Source organism: Eptesicus fuscus, chromosome 16 (assembly GCF_027574615.1).
Source record: "Eptesicus fuscus isolate TK198812 chromosome 16, DD_ASM_mEF_20220401, whole genome shotgun sequence".
Lineage (NCBI taxonomy): Eukaryota > Metazoa > Chordata > Mammalia > Chiroptera > Vespertilionidae > Eptesicus > Eptesicus fuscus.
This window is the reverse complement of record NC_072488.1, coordinates 62,117,204-62,129,547: the sequence shown is the minus strand read 5'-3', so window position 1 is coordinate 62,129,547 and position 12,344 is coordinate 62,117,204. Positions and strand designations below refer to the sequence as shown.

The 12,344-nt window shown below is 54.0% G+C and overlaps 1 long non-coding RNA gene across 3 annotated transcripts; it reads left to right on the top strand.

The window, feature by feature from the left end:
- The first annotated feature begins 963 nt into the window (after window positions 1–963).
- On the top strand, window positions 964–11,300 carry LOC114229846 (uncharacterized). Of its 3 annotated transcripts, none has more exons than XR_008558583.1 (8): window positions 964–1,625; window positions 4,468–5,780; window positions 6,729–6,902; window positions 7,855–7,997; window positions 8,964–9,227; window positions 9,942–10,010; window positions 10,139–10,322; window positions 10,680–11,300. It is a non-coding gene; the product is annotated as an uncharacterized LOC114229846 (long non-coding RNA). The 3 variants fall into 3 exon arrangements; XR_008558581.1 differs by having other exon boundaries at window positions 4,468–5,848; XR_008558582.1 differs by having other exon boundaries at window positions 4,468–5,848; window positions 9,873–10,010.
- The last annotated feature ends 1,044 nt before the right edge of the window (window positions 11,301–12,344 follow it).

Sequence of the window (12,344 nt, the reverse complement as noted above, 5' to 3'; positions counted from 1 at the left end):
AGCACGGAACGAATTTACTTTCTTTCGGTCCCGCCCTCCTTACTCAGGGTTACCCTATGAGGGAAGGTGAAGGCCAGCTGGCCAGGAGCCTGTTTAAGGGGCAGAGAGTCTGGGCTTTTAGAGCCACTAAAACAGGCGTATCAGGTTTGGTCTCAAGATTGCAGGACCTAGAAAACCATGTTTCTGTTTTGGGAAGGAAGCTTGGGTCAGACGCCTGGACCCGCATCCCCGTCTTCAAGCACAGGAACCCTTTCTTCAGACCTCCATTCCTCTGGGTTCACTGGACCCCCCCAGGGCAGGTTCCCAAACAAGTTCCCTTCTGCAGAGAGCAGCAGCCCCGGTGGTGGGCCGGCTCAGTCCCCGAGACTGCCGGCCTCCGTCCAGCAGGGCTTCCCCTGGGCCCGGGCCTGAGCCCAGGAGCTGGACCTTCCCATTGTCCTGTCCCAGCCCAGCCTTGAGGTCAAATCCCCATGAATCCGGCAGGGCCTCTCTGTAGAAATCACAGAACCACAGAATTTCAGAACCTCCGCCTGACCCTGCTGTTGACAGGGAAATTGAGGCACCGATGAGGAAATGGAGTGGCTTGTGTAAGCACAGTGCTGTTTCATGGCAGAGCCAGGATCAGAACCCAGCTGTGGTCCTTGTGACATTAGAATGCCTGTGAGCTGCAATATATTACCTTTACGTTCACTGTTTTTATTTATTTACTTATTTTTTTAATCCTCACCCGAGGATATTTTTCCCATTGATTTTTAGAAGAGAGTAGAAGGGAGGGAGGGAGGTGAGGGAGGTAGGAGAAGAGGAGAGAGAGAGAGAGAGAGAGAGAGAGAGAGAGAGACATCGATGTGAGAGAGAGACATCAATTGGTTTCCATCTGCACATACCTCGACCGGGGCCGGGGATCGAACCTGCAACCCAGGTATGTGCCCTTGACGGGGGAATCAAACCCACCACCCTTCAGTGCTCAGGCCGACACCCCAACCACTGGGCTCCCGCCCAGGTTCACTGTGTCTACTTGAAGCAGCCCACTCTCCTGCCCTCTTCCCCTCACCCAGACTCCTCAATGCCGGGAACAGCCAGAGTATACCAGCCTATTCCACGTAGTATTAACTCTAACGGAAAATGAGGAGGTCCCTGACCCTTTCTGAAAATGGCATTTTGGTGGAATTTTGCCAACCAGCATGATTAGGTCAGCACAGCACCGCTTCCTGCACTTGGCACAGGAATGGAGAGCTGAGAGCTGGGTTGGAGGTTCTGTTTCCCCGAGGGGCTAGTGTGGGTTCCTGCCCCGAGGATGGCGAAGAGCACCCTCATTCGGAACCAGATTAACCGCAGCCTTCCCAGGCTGGTGAAGGAAATCCCAGCTCACGTAGGGCACCCGGGGAGGCAGTGAGGGTTGGCTGTGTCCTAAAAACCTTCCTCTTACAGGAAGAAGCGCTGGATTGGAGCCAAAGCAATTATGAAATTCATCAAAGGAAAGAAAGGGGGTTCCAGAGAACAACCAGACCAGGCCTCGCCCAGTACTTCTCAGCCTCTTCAATCGCAGCTGGAGCCCCTGGAGGCCACCCCATGCTGCTCAAAGTGGACAGAAGAGCAAGACGCCCGCAGGGGGTGCAAGGGAAAAGGTAGGGGGCGGACCTGGCTGCAGGCAGGAAGTGAAGGGGAGCATCTCAGGTCGCCCTCAGGGACAGGGGAGAACCAAGGACACTGCCAGTGCATGCTGGGTGCGCACATGTATGTGTGTGTGTGTGTGTGTGTGTGTGTGTGTGTGTGTAGGAGCCTGAAGCGGGCATGCTCCACACATGCACATCTGCCTCCTGAGGTATGTGCACACCCAAGTAGAAAATGTAAACCCCGTCAGTGTTGCTGCACTTTCGTCCCAGAACAATTCAGGTCCTTTAGCATGAGGAGCCTCACGCATCATGGACACTGTGGGAGGGCCTCGCATATCCAGAGCTGATGTCCACACAGTTGCCGCAGAGACAAGCTCCACTGCGGATGTGTTTGGGTTCCCGGTTTCCTCCAGGCCTACAATAGGCCGTTTCTGTAGGGAGCTCCGCGGTGCATTGAGCGCGTCATGGACAGCGGCAAGGTCTCCAGCAAGGCCTCCTGTGGCTCTGATCGTTCTGTCACTTTGAAAAGCGGGTCTGGTTTCTTCTCCAGCCTGATGTGGCCTTGAGTCCTGCCACCACGGGGTGCACTGTACTCGTCATTCAGGGTTGTCGTGTGGAGTCGCCTTAGGTTCTGAAGTGGATTTCTAGTTGCACGTGCTGTATGTATTTCATGGACTCTAAGAGGCTGTCAGGACAAGGGTGCTCACATAAAAGGAAGATAAGTGGGTTGTGGCAGTGACGATTTTGTCAGAATTGCCACCTGGCCAACAGTGACTGTGAGACAGGCTCGAAGCTGCATCCTGATTTCAGGGATGTTAAGGTTTGGGAGAGGGGGAAAGTGCATCTTACTTGCCTTAAACATGATTTAGTTTTGAAGTTTACTTTTAAATATCATGTCCTACATGACTTACCTATAAGCCTGCCAGACGTGCACCCTGAGAATTTACATTTATGAAGGACACCAGGGCTTCCTGAGACCAGCCCATGCCTGGGACTCGGGCCCTCTCAGGAGCGGCTGTGACAGCACCGAGGGCCCGTGACCAGCGCCTTCTGAGTGTGACCTGTGCACATGCCTTTCTGGGTGACAGTCACCACGGCAGGTCCTGGTGTGTCCCTCGAAACGCAAAAAACAAAGTGTGCACACGCATCCATACCAGTGTTAGGGACTCATACTTGCATTCCCAGTCTTTATAGGAGTTGATTAGGTAAAACGCTCACATGCAGGTAAATGATAATGAAGCTTACTAACATTGATCTAGAGGCGTCTTGGCCTCAGGTTTTCATTCAGGCTACAAACTTTTATTTTACATTCACCACTTCTACTTGCGTGATTCTCTAAGTTGACTTAACGATAACCAGCCTAGCTGAGCTAGCAAAACTTTCAGAGAAAAGATGCTTGACTGCCCTGGCCAGTTTGTCTCAGTGGTTAGAGGGTCGGCCCTCAGACTGGAGTCCAGGGTTTGATTCTGGTCAAGGACACGTACCTCAGTTGCAGGCTCAATGCTCGGCCCGGTCGAGGTGTGTGGGTGGCACCCAATCCATGTGTCTCTCACATAGATGTTTCTCTCTCTGACTACCCCTCCCTTCCACTCTCTCTGGAAAAAATATCCTCGGGTGAGGATTAACAAAACAAACAACTGTTCGGATCTGTGAGTGAGCAGGTCAGTGGTAGATATTAGTGACGGCAGCCATGTAATAAGTGAGCAGGTCAGTGGTAGATATTAGTGACGGCAGCCATGTAATAGGTGCTCTTTCTGGGCTCAGCACCCTTTAGCTAGTTTCCCACTTTATGTCTCTCCTTTAGTTCCAACTGCCATGTGAGGCAGCCACGATTCCTATCCCCTTTGCAGGGCTGGGCAAGTGAGGCTGGACAAGGTTAAGCACTTGCCCAGAGGATATGGGGTGGAGCTGGGATCTGAACTCGGGGCTGACAGATTATGGAGCCTGAACTCATAACCACTGTGAGCACTGCCTGCAGTTAAAGCTGCTCTGGTCCCTGAAGGTGCTGACCAAGCCTGGAACATTGCACAGTGGGTCGTTTCTCCTGTGGTGTGAGCTGTGGCCACCAGTTGGTGCTGTGGAAAGAGTAATAACAGGGGTCCTGCTATGGACTTGAATCCTAAATCAGAAATCAGATAAACCAGTTATGCCCATTTACATGACATGTTCAGGAAGTTAGGCCAATTGTCTGCTCTGAGAAGACTCCATAATTCAAAGGTCACGAAGTATAGGTTTGCAGGAGAGGATGCGGAGGGATCCAAATGGGAATAATTCTCAATGTGTTCACAGGGTTTTGGTATGAAACAGAGGTATTTCAAACTCATCCTTCCATGAGAGGCTGTGTTAGATGTACAAGGATTATCAGTGAGCAGCTCAGACTATCCTGTTGCAGCAGCAAGAAGCATCCCAGGAAGTGTTCCAAGGTCTTTGAACAGGAGCAGGAGTTAGTTGTGTGCGAGCCAAGTTGTCAGGGAGCTTGTCGTTAGGGTGGAGGAGTAAGAAAACCAGGTCCTAAACTAATAAAAATTCTTATTTAATTAACACATTGACATTGAAAAATAGTCTAAGGCATCAGCTCCTAGAGCAATATAGAATCCTTCTCACGTGCTCAGTAAAGCGTTGGCAGAAGGATGCCACTAAATGAATTAAGTGGAGTCAGGGCATAACGGTTCACTGAGTCCTGATTCTGGTTGTGCCGTGGGTATAGTTTCCAACTCTCCTGGGCAGGACAAGACTCTGATCTCCCAAGAACATTTAGCTAATGTAGTCATTTGTTATGACTCATTTTATTTATTTGCTATTTTGTTCTGTTTTTCCTTCCTCTCTCGTGTTATCCGGGGGTTTAACAATTTAGCAACTCAGCTCAAAAAGAATCGCTTTTGGAGACGCGGAATCGAGGACAAGGCCAAGTCTCTATCTGCCCGCCCGGCTTTCTCTACACGCCTGAGGTTCTGGTCCTCCTCTGACATCGCACCCGCTTCTGACTAGCCTCTCCCTTTCTCAGACACAGAGGATTCCTAATCCTTTGGCTTCAGCAGTGTCTTCCTGATGTACCCTCCTTCATGCCTGAATTTCAAACAAAGAAACAAACAGAAAAATAGTAACTAAAGGCCAGATGACCCATAGTGGACCCCTCCTCCAGACCCAAATTGCAAGCCAAGCTTAAAGTACCAACGTGGATTCTGACTTCAAAAGAGACCAGTTGTCACAGCCTCTGGACCGTATTCCAGGGCAGCCAGTGTGAGGGGAGCCTCGGGCATCCATGCCCAGGTCCCTGGGACCATTTCCGCCCCCTCTCTCGCACCTGCGAGCTTAGAGACCATGGCCCTGTGCAGCGCAGAACTGATCAGCGGTCACTAGGCTTCCGAAACTCTGTGGTCCCTGTCAAGTGAGATAGTTTTAAGACTCATTTGTGGGCAGCTAACTTTAAACCTGCTGCCCTTTTCTCCACTTCCTGTGTCAGAGCACAGAATCTTGGCTTTTGCGGAGCAGTCCCTTTTTAGATGTGTTCTGTGTTTTGAAGAATTTACCGCTCCACTCAGCATCTCAAATAATTGGGTTGATGTTGCCGAGCCAGGGTTCAGCTCAGAGTGACGTTGTAGGACCGTGCTGAGGTCCTCTGACGTCTTGGATGCTGCTGTGAGGGCAGCAGTGGACAGACAGGACATCAGCTCACAGTCACCATCCGCCGGGAGCGCTGGTCCACAGAGGCCTTTAGTTACTGCATTGTTTTCTGTCTCCAGCCATCCTCATACCATCTCCATCATTTTGCAAAGTCTGTATCACCTGTATGCTTATTGCATGCTTTCCCTTGAATCAACTTGCCATTTCCACTTTAAAAGGGAAGATGTTTATCAGTCCTGTGAGTGGAAAACCACTGTCACTATAAGCACAAGGTCACCATAAAAGTAAACGGGTGACTATTGAACTGTTGCTGTCAGTTGATGTGGCACTGACTTCGTGGCATGCACCGCTCTGACTCCTGGGCTGCCACGTGCTGGTCCCCCGCCTGCCTGCCCAGCATGCTGTTGGAAACGCGGTCTCTCTGCCCTGGCTGCTGTCTGGCACCTCCGCCCCTCCGCCTCTCCGCCGCTCCTCACGCTGACCTCACGCTGTGGACGCCTGTCAGATTCATCCCACCAGACTTGAATCTTGCTTCTCATCAAGGTTATCCTGCAGAATCCAAATTTTCCCTTGATTTCAAGTTGCAAGGCTTAGGTGCTTACAACTTCCCTGTGAGTCCAGGTACTGGGTGTCTGAGGCCCAGGGGGGGGGTCAGGTCCTGGGAGAGTGTGGAGGCGCCCGAATCCCCACAGTGGGCGTGGGTCTGGGTCCATAGCCCTCCAGCTGCCTGGGGCAGGACACTGTGCAAAACAGCTTTTTCCTGATGCTCCCAGGATCTCCAACCGCATTCATTTTTCACTTGTATTTGGAGAGCCCATCCCACTCTCCTACTAGGAGGTAGTTAAAGGTCTTTTAGGTATGTTTCCCCCCACCCAATGTTGTTGTTGATTTTACTAGTATTTTATTTAACTTTGCCAAGCGTATATGTTCACAGTAGAAAATTCAGAGATTGCAATAAATAGAAGGTAAAAATCATTCTTGAGTCAAAGTCACCATGTAGCGATGAAGACTCCTTAAATAAATGACTCTTTGGGTGACAATGAGCTTCTTTCTGAAATCATAAGGGAAGCCTGTTGGCAGGGTGCACATCCTGGTCCTTGAGGGCCTGGACCACAGGTCAGGGGTGTCCTGAGAAGCCACAGGCCTGGTCTTCTTACATCAGGGATTGAGTGACACGGCAGCTGGGCCCAGTAGTTAATATGTTGGACTTTTACCAACATTCTGTTGAGCCTCCTGAGCTCATCCTTTTTCTCCCAGCTGCTGGGGGCTCACTCTGTGAGCCATGGGTAGAGCCAGGGCCAGCCGCCCGGGGCCTCCAGCTCAGGCTGCCGCCAGGGCCTCCCCTTAGACCCCAGCCCATGGGGCACACAGCCCAGCTTTGTCCCTGGGCTCCCTGGGCCCTGCTGCCTCTGCTTCTAGGCCTCATTGTGATCGCCCCACCTTGGCATGAGATTTTGCAGCCCCATTTCTCACTGTCCTTCTCTGCCCCAGGCCCTGGGGACCTCATACCGAAGGGAGTGGCCCCACCCAGAGGCAGCCTTGAGCGCACGGATGCCTCTGCTGACCCAGCCACCAAGCCCCGGCCATCAGAGCTGGGCTCTGGGGCCAGTTCATCCGCAGCCATCACTACAGCTCCTTCCAGCTCCACCTCCATGACCCGGCACGGTGAGTCATGGGTCCCTCCAGAACCAAGAGGGATGAGCATCTTGGCCCGAGGTCCTTCCCAAAGACAGGGGCAGGAGGCGCCTCTCAGACTGAGAGGTGGTCAGCAAGTGGGTGAAGCTGTGGGCAGGTTTGGTGTTCCACAGACACAGGTTCAGAGCTCGGCTCCGCCTACAGCTGTGCGACTTTGGGAGGGTAACTCCGCCATCTGGAGACCGGGGCCTGAGCCCTGGAACCCACACCACTGCTCAGGAATTGGTGGCACCAAGTGGCTCCCGAACGGAGGTGAAGCAGAGTTTGGGCTAAAATCAGGCAACTCTGGAGGTTTATTCTCCAGGGAGGAGACTTGACAGGGTCCCTGCACTGGAGGCCGGTCCATGGAGTGGAGGGCAGTTGTCCTAGACTGAAAAACAAGGGGATTCAGAAGGGGTGGACAGGTTGGATGTCTCCCAGATGCCAGTAGCCATGTGTGCTCGCATCTTAGATGGGACGTTACATCCTCTTCAAGGCATCTGACTAGCAGGAGACATTCCCAGCAGAGCAGTGGGGTCACATCTTGCCAGGGGGAGCCCATGAGAGGACAGGGTCCCCGGACACCTGAGGAGCGCCTGCAACACCAGAGACAAACCAATGTGAGAGCAACAGAGCCAGCGGGCATTAGGCTCAGAGACAGAAGCTTTAAAATGCCCGTCATGACCTCAGAGTAAGCCACTCTGCACGGTGAAACCAGAGCAGGATGCTATGAAAAGGAGCATTTGGGGAAGAGCAATTGGAAATTTAAAATACGCAACAGAAAGGGAGAAATAAAGCTCAAAACTTAAAAAGACATTCTGCTTCTAACCCAGAGATGAAATATCTGAGGACAGCAGAAAGAGCTGAAAGTGACTGTCGCGGGGTGTTAGAACCTGACGAGAAGACACGGGGTTATGATTTTTCATTATCTTACCTCCCACAGGTTCTGGAAGCTCTGGCATGCATCACCGTGGTTTGACAAGCCCAGCAAAGACAGACAGGGTCCCTGCCCTCAAGGCTGCCTGGGGCAGCTTCAGGACCTGGCCCCTTGTTTACAAATCAGAAGCACCCCTGGGAGAAGATGAGGTGAGTGAGCACAGGGCAGGCCAGTGTCTGCCTCTGTGCTCCTGGCCAGACACTGAAACAGCAGCCACTCACTGCTGGGTGTCAGGGGCTCGGTGCCGTGTGTGGCTGGGGCGGGCTTACTCCGTGTCCCTTGTGGGCACTCAGCAGTGGGTCAGGTCTCCCAGGCTGGGCAGAGCAGAAGCCCTGCCTGGGCTCCAGCAGGAGCCGGGAGCACCACCTCCCCTGGGCCTGCCAGCGGCCTGTGTGGCTCCAGACCCAGCCCTCCAGGCTAACCCTCGGGCTGTCTCAGCCTGGATCCCATCCTGAGCCAGAGCCCAGGCCTGTCCAGACGCCTGCGGAGCCTGCCCGAGGGCCCCTCACACTGCACACCCAGCCCTGCTCATGGCGATTCCCTGGCAGCCCAGTGCTCACGCTCAGGTGGACCTAGAACTGTCTGCAAAATGGAGACCCAAGTGTCAGTGTGGAGGGTGTCCAGGGCTGCTGTCAGAGAGCATCTGGCAGGCCTGAGGCCCGGGGCATCTTAGTCCTTCTCAGGGAAGAGCAGTGACTGGTGGCCCATGGATACTGGACGTTGCTGGGAGGAGCTGCTGGTGCAGGCTCAGTCTCTAGGGAGCCCGCATCCTCCCTCAGGTGGGGGTTCTTTCCTTTTCCTTCCTCCAGCCCCTGGAGAGCCCAGGCCCCTGGGAGAGAATTGCTCTCAGGGCCCTGCTTTTGGTGCAGCTGGCCCTGGAGGGGGGAGGGGCTCCCGGGACACTAAGTGTCAGCTGTCCGTGCTGCATGGCCCTTAGGCCAGGACACTGCTGTCCTTTGGAGTGCCAGTCATTGCGCAGGCGGAAGTGTGACTTAAAGTTAAGTCAGATAGAGTCCCGAGTGTGAGGCTGTCCCGGCAGGAGAAACAGGGGAGAGATAGGACAGGCAGGCACAGGCTCCCTAAGGGCACGGTCCACCTGTCCCTCCCTCCTCCAGGACATGGACACGACCAGGACTCAGGGGCTGGGCCAGAGTCAGAGGTGGCTGTCTCGCAAAAGGCCCAGGATCCCCGTGGATGTTCCAGGTCTGCCGACTCTCCAGCCTTATGTTCCCCGCGGGCTAGACTTCAGAGGACAGCCCCTGTGAGCGGTTCCGGGCGCTCGAGTTCCCAACCGCAGGCAGCACGGGGAGTGGACGGTGCATGGTGCCCCTCAGCCTGGGTTCTCACACCTGTTCCCATCAACAGTGCTTGTCCTTCAAGTAAGGCCTGTGTGCAAGTCCCACACACACAGGAGGTGAAAGTGGAGGTGTTATGCTGAAGTGAGAATGGGGACCCACAGTTCCTCAACACCCCTTCCCTGCCTCCCCTAGGGGCCTAAGCATGCAGCTCCTGCTTACAACCCTCCAGTGAAGGGGAGTCTTTCCTCCTGAGGCCCCAGTACCCGCCCCCTCAGACCACCGAGGTGAAGCCGCCCCTAGAGCGGGCACCAGCTCTATTGTGCACACGTGGGCGCTCACACTCTGCCCTGTCCTGGCTCCCGCCCTCACCAGGTGCCACTGTCCTGGTCTAGGCAGCATGTTTCCACATATTCTAGAAGTTCCATGTGTCCTAAGGGTGGGCTCCCCACCCTCCAACCCTTCCTTTCCCAGAGCCGCCCTGTTTGGTCTATACCAGAGTTCTGGCTGAAATTTCCTCTGTTAACAACACTGTTTGAGCCCCAGCCCCAGACCTCACAGACACAGAAGCACAGGCTCTCATCCCGCACAGCCCATGCCCACTGTGCACGGGGCCTGGAGCTCAGGGGAGGCGGGACCCCTCCTGGGGCATCTCCAGAACCCGGGTCTGTCCTTCTGAGGGCGCTCCCTGAGCTGTGGCAGAATCACTCTGTTCTGTCTCGTTTGCAGACTGGATGGCGTAGTCTGGGCTAGACTGGGTCAGCGGCCCTTTGGTTCAGGGTGGTCCTTTCCTCCCAGGGTCCCCGCCAGGCAGCTTAGAGAGCCGCAGGGATGCTTCCAGTGACCGCTCACCTCGCGGCCTGAAGGGTAAGTCGGCCTTCCTTCTGGGCACTTTCCAGTGCCCTTGAATCTCCGCTCTGTGCTTGGGGTTATCCATATGATTTAAAGAAGACAATTAGCAAGTTCTTCAAAGCTTGATGGGTTTGCCTCCATAGGGCACATCATGCAGTTTGAGGCTCAGGCCTGGGAGTTTTCACGGATTTGGGTTCCGATCCAATCTCCTCACTGACCAGCTCTGAGCACCTGGGTGAGCTACCCATCCTCCGAGTCTGAATTCCTGCAGCTTCCAGATGGGGACAGGGCTGGGAGTTCCGGTCCATCATGCTCAGAGGACACGGGGTGAGTGAGATTCCTTTACGGTGTCTAAGCTTGTTAATGGTGCAGAAGATGGTCTGTCTGCGCTGTCCCAAGGGCTAAGGAGTGTGGTGCCTCACAGCTGTTGCTAATTTCAGCTTTAGCAGGAGTTCTGCATTTCCTCCCACCTCATTTTGTTTTTAAATCCCGGTGTGAACTTCTAGAGAATTCCAGCATGCCCTTGACCTCCCCAATGCCAGCCTGGGAGAAGTGTGCTCTGGGTTCCCCAGCAGGGCTCCCTCTGCTCTGTGAGCAGGAGGCAGCGCAGAGCCCACTGGAGGCAGGTGAGTGAGAGTGAGAGTCTGACGTGTGTCCCTCTGTGTCCCCTCTCCCTGACACCAGGTTTCTCTGATGCGGCCTGCTCCACCGCAGGCCCGAGAGCTTCCGCAGTGAGGAACTGATGCCCAGCAGGGACACAGCACTCTGCCCCGCCCCACGATGCCAGCACCCCAGAACGCAGTACCTTCAGCCGCCAGGAGTACCCGCCACCCAGAATGGGCCTCTCCACCAGGAGGCATCCAGAAGAGGGGTGTGGCCCAGCCTCAGGCCTGGGTGTCCCTGTGCCCTCGGAGCAGAGGATGGTCACCCTGGAGTAGTTCCTGGAGGAGCGTGACCAGGCTCCCCCTACTCTGTGTGTGGCCCTGGAGGGCTCTTTCCTCACTCTCCCCTCAGATGGACCTGGACCAGAGGGGAGACGTGGACAGCAAATTCACAGACAGGGATGGGGCGGGGCTGGCAACCTGGCTGCAGAGCTGGCTGGATGGGGACATAACCACTAGCCAAAAAGGACTGTGCAGACCTGGGAGGCTTTCTCTCTATCTGTGCAGGGAGCGGCAGAAGTGCCAACATGGAAGGTTAAGCCATGCAGTCTCTGTTGCAGTGACTCTCTGCTGCCGCTGGGCAGGAGGTGGTCCTAGGCCCTCTGTCAATAAACAGGCAAGGCTGTGCTCCAATGACCCTTTACTCATGGACACTGTCCTTTGAATTCTATAGAGTTGTTTTAATGTCATGCTTTTAAAAAATTGTTTTAATCATTTAAAATGTACAGACTTATCAGCTCCCAGGCCATACAAAGTGAGTAGCACATCCTAGCTGACGTGGATCAGTGGTTGGAGCATCAGCCCCTGGACTGAAGGGTCTCAAGTTGGAATCGAGTCTAGGGCATGTACCTCAGTTGCAGGCTCGATCCACCAGTCTTGGTCAGGGCTTGTGCATGAGGCATCCAATCATTGTGTCTCTCTCACATTGATGTTTCTCTCCCCTGCTCCTCCCTCCCTTTAACTCCTTCCATTCTCTCTAAAAATCAGTGAAAAAAATATCCTTGGATCAGGATTAACAACAAAAAAAAGGGTTGCGAGCTGGAGTGGGCCCACAGAGCGAGTTTGCTGAGCGCTGCTCTGCAGCTCTGAGCCCTGGATGTCAGCTGCCTTAGGAAACCCTCATGTCTCCGTGGAGCTTTCCTGAAGCTGCACGTGCGCCTGTTACTGAGCCGGTGCCTCCGTGCACCGGTGATGGTCCCCTCCTCACAGAGGGACCCTTGGAGGGTTTTAGTGCTCCCGTGATTGTCTTGTTCCCCTTATCATACATGGTTGAGCTTTCTCTGGCCACATAGCAAATTCTCTGGCCTGCAATAGTAGAGCCTGGTGACACAGAATACAAACTCTTTGCTCAGTAGAGACGTATTGAGCGTGTCCTATGAGTTAGGCAGCACGCATGATGCCTGCTCCCCACCCCCCAAAAACAAAGGAAACCTGTTCAACAGCAAGTTTTGTCACATACTTGCTAAGCCCCTAGTCTTGTGGTTGGTCCTGAAGGCAATGCAGTAGGTCCTTGTGTTACTTTGGTGATCTGCTCCTACAGCGCCAGTTAACGGGATTTTCGCTGTGAATCGGAACCCACCTACATAAGCACCGACGTCACTCACAGGGAGCACATACACAGCAGTGATGTAAAAAGAATTTAAAAGAGAGATAACAATTCCTGAGTTTTACTAGGGGTAAATAGAGT